This window comes from Mycetomoellerius zeteki, unplaced genomic scaffold, assembly GCF_001594055.1.
Source record: "Mycetomoellerius zeteki isolate Tzet28-1 unplaced genomic scaffold, Tzet1.0 scaffold51, whole genome shotgun sequence".
Taxonomy (NCBI): Eukaryota; Metazoa; Arthropoda; class Insecta; order Hymenoptera; family Formicidae; genus Mycetomoellerius; species Mycetomoellerius zeteki.
This window is the reverse complement of record NW_017257512.1, coordinates 356,378-366,196: the sequence shown is the minus strand read 5'-3', so window position 1 is coordinate 366,196 and position 9,819 is coordinate 356,378. Positions and strand designations below refer to the sequence as shown.

At 31.2% G+C, this 9,819-nt stretch overlaps 1 protein-coding gene across 3 annotated transcripts in view; it reads left to right on the top strand.

Annotated features, from left to right (window-relative positions):
• Positions 1–9,819, top strand: part of CARPA (Carbonic anhydrase-related protein A) — a 180,583-nt gene that overhangs the window by 99,869 nt on the left and 70,895 nt on the right. The window lies entirely within an intron of this gene.

The window sequence follows — 9,819 nt, the reverse complement described above, 5'->3', positions numbered from 1 at the left end:
AATATTTTATTTTCTTCAATAAATTATTAAAATTAGGTATTAATTAATTATTAGGTATTAGTTAATGATTTCTTTTATTAATCTTATATTTTTCATTGTTTTCATTCATAAATTTAATACTTTCAAAGGAAATACGATAAAAAATACCTATAGGTACGATTTAGGCGACCGATTGCCTAAATCGTACCTTTTGCAACATATTACAGAAAGATTTATAACAAATTAATTTGTTATTGGTGGAAAGTTAAACATGTAATAATAAGCGTCCAAAACCTCAAGCTACAATTTCTTACGTTCATTTGCATATAAAACAGTGCCAAATGGAAAATATAATAAAAAATAGGTTAAGTGGTACGCATTCGGCAACTTTCCCCTAAGTTTTTATTTAAACGATCTATTATAAAAATATTAGTAATTTTTTTTATTTAGGAATATTGGATTATTAGTTCTTTTTGATAGGGAAATTAGCAATTGCGCGAAATTATAAGTTAATTTAGGCGATGTTACGAAGTCGCACGTTTATGACCAATCGTTATCGAGCGTTCATTCGTCATTCATCATTCGTGTATCATACGTGTGTTACGCACTGCTCAGAACTGAATTCATAATTACCGGGGTACAGAAGCAATTGCCTAAGTTAATTAACGAATTTACAACTGTGATACTGGCAGATCGGTATGTCCTATGTATAGGTGATGACGGCGTGAATACGAACTCTGGCGATATCGTTATCGCTGTGTATTAAGCTTCGGCACAGCTTCGGCCCGTTGGCGTCGCGAATTACGTTGTGTTCGCGCACTGCGAACGGTGTGCGAATATTACTAATTGCGTCCGTTTTCCATGCGCGCACGCTAGATATTCTTTCATCTTGATACGGATTCATCTTGGAAAGGATTTATCGTGCTGAACACGCGTAAAGCGACGAGACTGTTACCTCGCATTGAAGCTACACATACGAGAGAGTGGCTATATTTGCCGCAACCACTTTGCCACGCGTTGATTAGCGTAAATATGGATGCCGTGCCGCAAATTCTCGCGCGCTCGATGACAAATTACTGAAACTGTAAATGTCATTATATTCGTAGTGGCGAAAACTAGCAATTTGCTCTGTTTTCTCGCGAATTGAAAAACAGCCGACATATCGAAGTTCGTTTGCGAATTCCATATATGCAAATTACAATTTATATTGATCACATGAATGATTTTATTATTCCGCAATGGTATGTTTTTTCGGATATTGCCATCAACAAAGAATGGTAATTTTTTTACATTCACCCTTAAATGCCTTTTTTATATGATATATCTGACTCTCTTTTTTTCGATGCTTTTTCAATTATTTTTCTCTACTGTTTATAACTTTTTTATTAATAATATAAAGATACATACATTTATTCGTTTTAATTGAAAAAATTGTTCACAATGTGTTTATTTTTATGAAAGTTACAAGCAATTTGATTGGCTTTGGGGCTATACAGTGTATTGTTCTCGTAGTGTGATAGTTTAAGGATTAAGATATACGTTGTTGATGTCGATGAAGTTATTATTATGAATTATGATAATAACAACAATATATATATATATATATATATCACACTTGACAAAACTTATTGACACATTTTTGTACGGAAATATGATATTCGATCGCGTTAACCGGAAGATACTGTTGTGTTGCACTTTCATTAAGATTTTGAAGCTAACTCGATTCTTTTTCGAGAGATTATTCGTAATGGCGGGTTGCGCGGCTGCGAAAGCTGATGAAATTTTCAAGTCCCTCGAACACCTGATCTGCCGTAGCAGTTGTGTGCCGATGAGGGAAACTCGCGCCCGTATTTTAGCTCGTTGCATTTTGGATAAGCTTGTAGTCTCCCTGGACTACAAGTCGTCCATTAGCTTAAGTGAAATATAAATGAGCGCTGACTTTAAAAATAACAGGAAGACAATTACAATCATGGATCCATCAGTATATTGTATATATCCAGCACGAAATTAGTCTTAGCTTAAATTATAGAAAATATACATTATAATTTAATGATTAAGAACATTTGTCTAAATTTCGCGATCGAAATTTGAATTGAATGTACATAGAATATTCTATTTAGAAATATATATTTATAATAAAAAGAACATTCATAGAATGTTCATCAGAATATTTGTAGTTGTGTCGAATGTATAAACATACAATTAACGTTTGACAGTGTTTTTAGTAGGGTAGAGCGGGGCTATTTGAGCATAGGGGTAAGTTGGTCAAATGCAAATATTTAAATAACTAAAATATATATAGATACGTCTATGCTTGTGTAATGTAGCACAAAGACTAGGGTTACCAACTCTTGGTCGCACGAAAAGAATACATTGATATGCAAAAAGAGTATACTTTCTAAAAAAAAAAAGGAAAAAAGATGACGAACTTTTTTATTTTAAATGCTGGCATTCAATAAAATGACATTTTTAGAATTTTTATTGACAACGTCTATTCAGTCTTCATAAAGTTACGAATAAATATGTTTCTTTATATTTTACTTCCAGATTTTTTAATGTTAATGTTAATAAAATTGAGAAAATAAAATTGATTCATGTATTTAACATATTTTGCTATTTATAAGTTTCTTCAACAAATATATATAACCAAATCTCTATCAAAACCTCTATATAATATGTAAATAAATATTTATATTTTACATAATGGCCAAAGCCTTAGTACAAGCCAAGCAAAACTTTTTTGTAAAGTAATAAATGTAAATAAAATATTAAATAATAATTTTTTAAATTTCGTCTCATTTCTCAAAATAGAGTACAATAAGTAACAAGTAAGAGTACGCTGTTTTCCGACTTTGAAAAGAGTACATGTACTCTTAAAAGAGTACGGTTGGTAACCCTAACAAAGACAGAGATTACTGTACCTTAATACAATAATCTGTGTCCGGCTATCAACAGCCAAATACGCTGCACTTTTTCGTTTTTGTGTATATTAAAAATAAAATTATTAGGTGCAGAGTATTCTTTTTGGTCTGCATGGTAATTAAAGCGATTGATAATAATCAAATGTGTTTTTCGAATGTAAGTTATTGTTGTATTTTTAACTTTAATGTTTAAATTCCTATTTTGTTTACAGTTTTTTAGTTATAAAAAAGTATTTCAGTCAACACCGATATGGGGCTTGTTGGGCCAGTATCTCATAACTAACCTTATAAACTCAGCTTAAATGAAATCTGTCTTCATCAATGCTTTTTACTTTATGTTAATGATCAAACATATATTTTACGTTTAATTATTATTATAAAGAGTAAAGATTTTAGTTTTTCTAATTTTGTTAATTAAAGCATTTAAAAAGAAAGAATATTACAAATTATTATATTTAAGATGCAAATAATAAAAATTTGATTAATATACACATAATCCTTTCATGTTTATCATATATAATATATAATCTCATTAAACAATTATCTATGGCTCAACTTATCCTTCGAAGATGCTCAACATGTCCCATAGATTGGTCCACTTTGTATCCTTGTAATTAACGTAATTTTTTTCTTATTTACGAGATATAATATATTAAGGATTTATAAGTACTTAATTATTGAGCCAGATACGTGAATATACAACGTTTTAAAGCATTTACCATTAATCTATCATAATTGTGTGGATTTATAATAATTTAAAGAAAAAATGTCACAACTAGCCCCGCTCTATCCTACACCTATATAATATACGCATATTCTTAATAAATATTTATGGAATGTTTGTGTACAATCCCAGACTAAACTGCTGCAAGCAGTTTAATTGTGAATTCTGCAAAAAATAAATAAAATACAAATTCGACTTCCATGATGGTAAAAGCTCGTTAAAACTTTCAAAAGTATGTAAGAATTTTTTCAGATCGTTATACAGTCCAGAACAATATAAAAATCGGCTTTAAAATTCAAAGAATCAAGGTTGAAGAATTCCACATGGCCAACGGAGCGTTAATTATTTACCAAAATTTTGACTTTAAATCATTGATTCTATAGGATTCACGTACACTCGTCGTGCGAGTAAACTATTTTGGTACGATAATATAGTGACTCGAAACGACGGGTTGAATCGTGCCTACAAATTGACGTGAACATCGAATGTAGGCGATGCCCACGGTGGCTCTCAAAATCAATAACGTGGCTTTTTAATATCTCGTCGCACGTGACAAAATATTTCACGCGGATATATTCGAATACTTTAATCGCGCCGGGATTTACGCGCCGTAAATCTCGCGAACGATGTAAAATTTAATTCATTTGCCTCGTGCCCAGTGCATTTTTCATCCTCCAGACTAAACTTGTTGTTCCTCTCGGTTCCCCCCTGCCGGTCGTTAAACCGGTTGCCATTACGACGAAACGCCAAATATCGGATGTGTGCGAACGTGTGTACGAGATAATACGACGATGTTATATTGAAATTAAATGTAATTGTTACGTACGTGCGCCGTATTTAGTGTGTGCAGGCGACACACGCGCGCACGCGAGCATGTCGTTCGCGCTGGACGTGACGTTAAAACAGCATTACATTATTAAAGCGTTATATTCGTCTTGCGTTATCGTTCTAAAATCCCTCTAAACCCTTTTATTAACAAGCGAAGTTCAGAATGCGAAACAGTTCTCGACTGCAAAAAGTACGTCATACGTGTGAAGCTAACTATTATAACGGCGTTATGCATCGACAATTAACTTTCCTTACCTTGCGCCGTACTTCTCGCGGCGCATTCAACGTCGGAAACGCGGTTCTCAGTTTCGAAGCGTTTGTTTACGTCGCACGTGTATCGTTTATTATCTACGAGAAACTACGAAAGCAGTCGGTTAGTGCTGATTTCATACGAGTTATACTGCTTGTAAGCACGCAATATTCGATTTTAATCGATGTGGAATGAAAACGTCATTCTATACGATGTGTGTATACCTTTTACTTTATAAAACGAATTAAAAGGTACAAAATACGTCGTCCTTCTGGAAATTAATGGATTTTTTAAAAAATTAATATTAAAAAAGATAAAGCCGGAAATATATAAAAAAAAGCATAATTCTTTTTCATGAAAAAGAATCTAATTGTTAACCATTCTCATACAGTAAAGACCTTCAAGGAATCTTTTGAAGATGTTCAAAAGATATTTCTACATCCTAAGAACGTTCCCATAATGTTCCTCGGATAAAATATATGTTGTATGAGTTTAGTTAATTTCCTTGGACAAAATTATTTTAGATTTGTAGATAAAAAAATATTGGAACTGAGAGTGTTGTGTTATGAATGTACACTGAAATTGTAAATATAATTAAAATATTGATTTATGTAATATTAACTTAAATAATTAGCTTACATTTATTATTTATTTTATTAACTATATGTTAAAATGAATCACTGCAGATAAGCATACAAATTGGTGACACAGGGACAAAAATATTTTTCTTATTTTTATCAAAGATATTATAAAATATTAACATTTTTTAGATTAACAAATATAAGAAGAAAAATAGTTGAAAAACCAATATTGATTTCAAGCAGACAAAATTAAAACTACAACATTTAGTAATTAATTCACTAATATGAGCAAATTGGCTTAAAAGCATACTAATAGAGAGAGTTATCCTATTTAAATTTTTAAATAAATACTTCTGCAAAATCATTCTTTCCGTGTAATAATTTTATGTATTGGAGAATAAAAAATTGATATGATAGGATAGAAAATTGTACAACGTCGGTTAATCGTTAACATAAAAAAAAGTGCAAGACGTCTTAAACTGAAAAGAGCAACAAAGAAAGACCTGGAGGAACAGGCGGAAGGTAGCAAGTGAAAAGCTATAACAGTCCGTTGACGTGTTCCGACGTCGTTAGCTTTAGTCCCGATATCTTCCTCCTGTAGTTCGCCACTTTTCAACGTCGATTCCTTCATCGATCCGCTTTCACGCATCTTGTGCGCATCTCTTCGGCTACAAATTTACCTACGGCACGCCATTTCGTCGCAACACGGAGGAAAACCATCGGCATCTCCCTCCTGGCTTCGGAAAAATATATGTTCCTTCCGATCTTCGGTCGCGGGGATGCATTGTGGGTTTTCTCTCGGTTATCGAGCGTCGATTTTAAGGGGTTCATAGGGAGAATTAGAGATAGGGAAGAAAATAGTAGATTTATAGGGTAACTTAGATTTCCTGTGTATTTATTCATGAATTCCTAACTAAAATAGATTCTTCTGAATGAAAATTTGATTACAAGTATCTTTTCCAAGGTAATTCCATAAATAATAAATGTCAGCTTTGAAGAAATAACTGCTTAATTAAATTAAATAATTTAGTACAAAACATAATTTTATTATGAAGTTTTTTTATTTAATTTTTTAAGTATAATTTCATAACTGCTTTTACCTCCGAAATTATATTTGTATTATTTTCGGTACTTTTATTAAGAACGAAGTTTTAAATTTTGGTCGAAGAATTTGAGATTCGAGTCTGAGACATCTTGTGTATCAGCATCGTGGTTTGATAGAAAAGGAGAGTGAGAAAAAGAAAGAGACAGAGAAGATCTGGTATATGTTGAACCCGCAATAGAGATGGTTTAGGACGAGAGGGTTGGGGATGACAAACTGGTAGGGCGCAAAGTCCAATTAAGATGTTTTTCAACGGTCGGGCTTTAGTCCGCAGACATTGGCGTATCTAGGTACTGCGTCGCGTTGCCTCGGCCTACCGCGAGAGGACTGAATTCATATGCATACATGAATACATTTCGCTGTTCCCCAATCAACCCATTGGCGAGCCGGCTGCGAAACTATTGTCTACGGGCTGCTGTATAGCCTGGCCAGATATTTTTTGGAACATGAAATATCCACATGCTAATGAACGGCTACTCTGTTTCTCCGTTTCATATCTTTTCTGTGATTACACTTCTCGTTAGAATCTTTGGGAGATGGACATAATATATCATCATTAACAATCAGCACTTTATGGATATATCATGACGGATAATTTGATTAATTCTAGAACGCTATCGATATGTAAATTTTACGTACAAATGAGCGGGGTCATTAAGCGCTAAGCTACATCTTCAATGGATATCAGTAGGTCCAATCTATTATGTTGAAAACTAGCACAAATAGGGATAAGCTTTTATAACAAAAAATTTAGTTTGTTATATATATATAGATATATCAGTTTTGATTTCTTTTGTATTCAGAGTCAGTATTTTAACAGAGACGTGATAAGTAGGTTCAATTTTTAAACAGTTTTGTGTTATTACATATTTTATTGGCAAGTGTTATGGAAGAAATTAGACATATAGGGTAGAGCGGGGCTAATTGTGACATTTTTTATTCAAATTATTATAAATTTTCACATAATTATGATGGAATAATGAGAATTGCTTTAAAATGTTGCATGTTTATTTGATTTACATATATAATAATTAAATACTATTAGAAATCCTTAATATATTTTATAAATAAGAGAAAAATTTTGTTGATTACAAAGAGGTAAAGTGGCTTGATGGATCCTACCCATGTTGAATAACCCAGAAGAGTAAGTTGAGCCATGAAGATAATCGTTTAATAAGATTATTATTTTAAAAAATGAAAGGATTATGTGTATACTAATTAAAGTTTTTATCTTATGTATAATAATTTTTAATACTCTCTCTTTAAATGTTTTAATTGACAAAATTAAAAAACTAAAAAAACTTTACTTTTTATGATAAAAATTAAACATAAAAGATATCTTTAATTGATAACATAGAATAAAAAACATTAATAAAAACAGATTTTATTCAAGCGTCTAAATTTATAAGGTTAATTGTGGGACACTTGACCCATCAAGTCCCATACCGATGTCGACCAAAATATTTTTTATAACTGAAAAACTATAAATAAAATAGCAACTTGAAAAAACATTAAAATTAATAATACACTAATAACATATATAAAAAACATATTTAATTTTTATTAATTATTTCAATTATCACGTAGACAAAAAAAATACTTAATATTTTTACTTTTAATGCACAAAAATGAAAAAGCATACATGTTCGACTTTTGACAGTCGAACACAGATTATTGTATTCAGCGTAGCAATCTTCGTCTTTGTGCTATCTTATGCAAGCATTTTAGGATTAAAATAATATAGGATATATAGTATCTTTTTATAGTTGCATATTACTTCATAAATTATGAGAACTTAATGATTAATTTAATATTTATTATTGAAAAACTTGCAAATTGATTTTATATTAATCTTATTTAAATTATAAAATTCCAGATTTCAAGCAGTGGATTTATATAATTGACAATGCAAAGTATTGTGATTTATAAAATACTTATTTTAAATTTGTTTTTATGAAGATTGATTACACAGTAAAAAAGTTTGTGTATTTGTGTTGGAAACGGTCCACTCACGTTTGTGTTAACAGTTTGTGTTGAATTTTCTAACATATTCGAGTGTTAATTTAACGTAATATGATCATGTTATTTAAAGATTTTTTGTGAAATTGATATTCAATGTTTCTTATAAGGAGAGTTTCACAACTGTCTGGAACTGATTTGATTCTTCATGAAATATGTTGTTAAACACGAAAATCTAAGAGACATGTAATTTTTTATACGTGTGCTAATTCGTGTTTGAGGGGTGAAACACTCCTTTGAAAAAAAAAAACGGTATTTCTATTTCGAGCCGAATACCATCGAAAGTATAAAAAAATGGAAAAAAATTTGTTAAATATATAAAAGATAAAAGACATCAGTAAAATAATATTCGTATCTATTTATATTTTATAAATTTATAAAATTATTAAAAAAAAGAAATAATACTAATATGTTAAAGTATAATGTATATAGTTTGTATTTCTTTACGGTTTCTTCCGGCGCGAAATGTTCCGTCTTCGATGATATCGTTATTCAAGAAGTAGTTCGATTCGATTTGTAAAGGACGTGACGTCGCGACGACATTGATTAATTATACAACGGCAATTAATTTGAAAGTGATGCGACAGCTTTAACGACGTCGAAGCTGAAGCGAAGACCCTCGAGATGATGTCATAATCCTCGGACAATAAGTCGTGAATTCTTAATATTTGATCCCTATAGTTCTCCCTTCATTAATCATGATTGATGTAAATGTCATTTTAAAAAGTGTCACATTTTAATAGTGATCTCTGCTTTTAGAGTTTTTAATCACAAAGCTCTCTCTCTCTGAGCAAGTTACGCACATCAGGAAATATGTATATTTCATACCTCTGAAGTCTCATAACATTACTATCGACTAATATTGAACAATGTTGCAATTAATATATTTAAAAAATTCCATAAACTTTGGAATGATTATTTGATGGACAATATTCTAATTGTAAATTCCGTGATCGATACTATATTTGACATTGTAAAGAAAGATATTAGTGATCGTAATTTATTTTTATCAGAAACTAACGATCATTTCGTTCGGTCTGCAATGACCCGACCGGTGCGAATGCCCTCTTATCGTTCGTGAGAAAAAATCGCGGGAAGTGGGTCAAAGGTTGCGCCCAGCGGGTAAAATAAGGGACTAATTCTTTCCGGCTTTTATACAAACTTCTGATAGTCCCGGAGGAATCCAAAACGCGAATAAATCTACCTAACGTAGGGGTGAGTTGTCGAATGTGTACTGGTCGCCTAAATCGTACCTTATCAATATTTTATATTATTAGTTAATATAGGCAATATTTAATAACAATAATATAAAATACATGAGAAATGAGTAATATAGACAAAAATATAATAGCCTACATCTTGTTTTATGGATGTTAGCGGCGTTTTAAAAAATCAGGTACATCTGATATTAATTT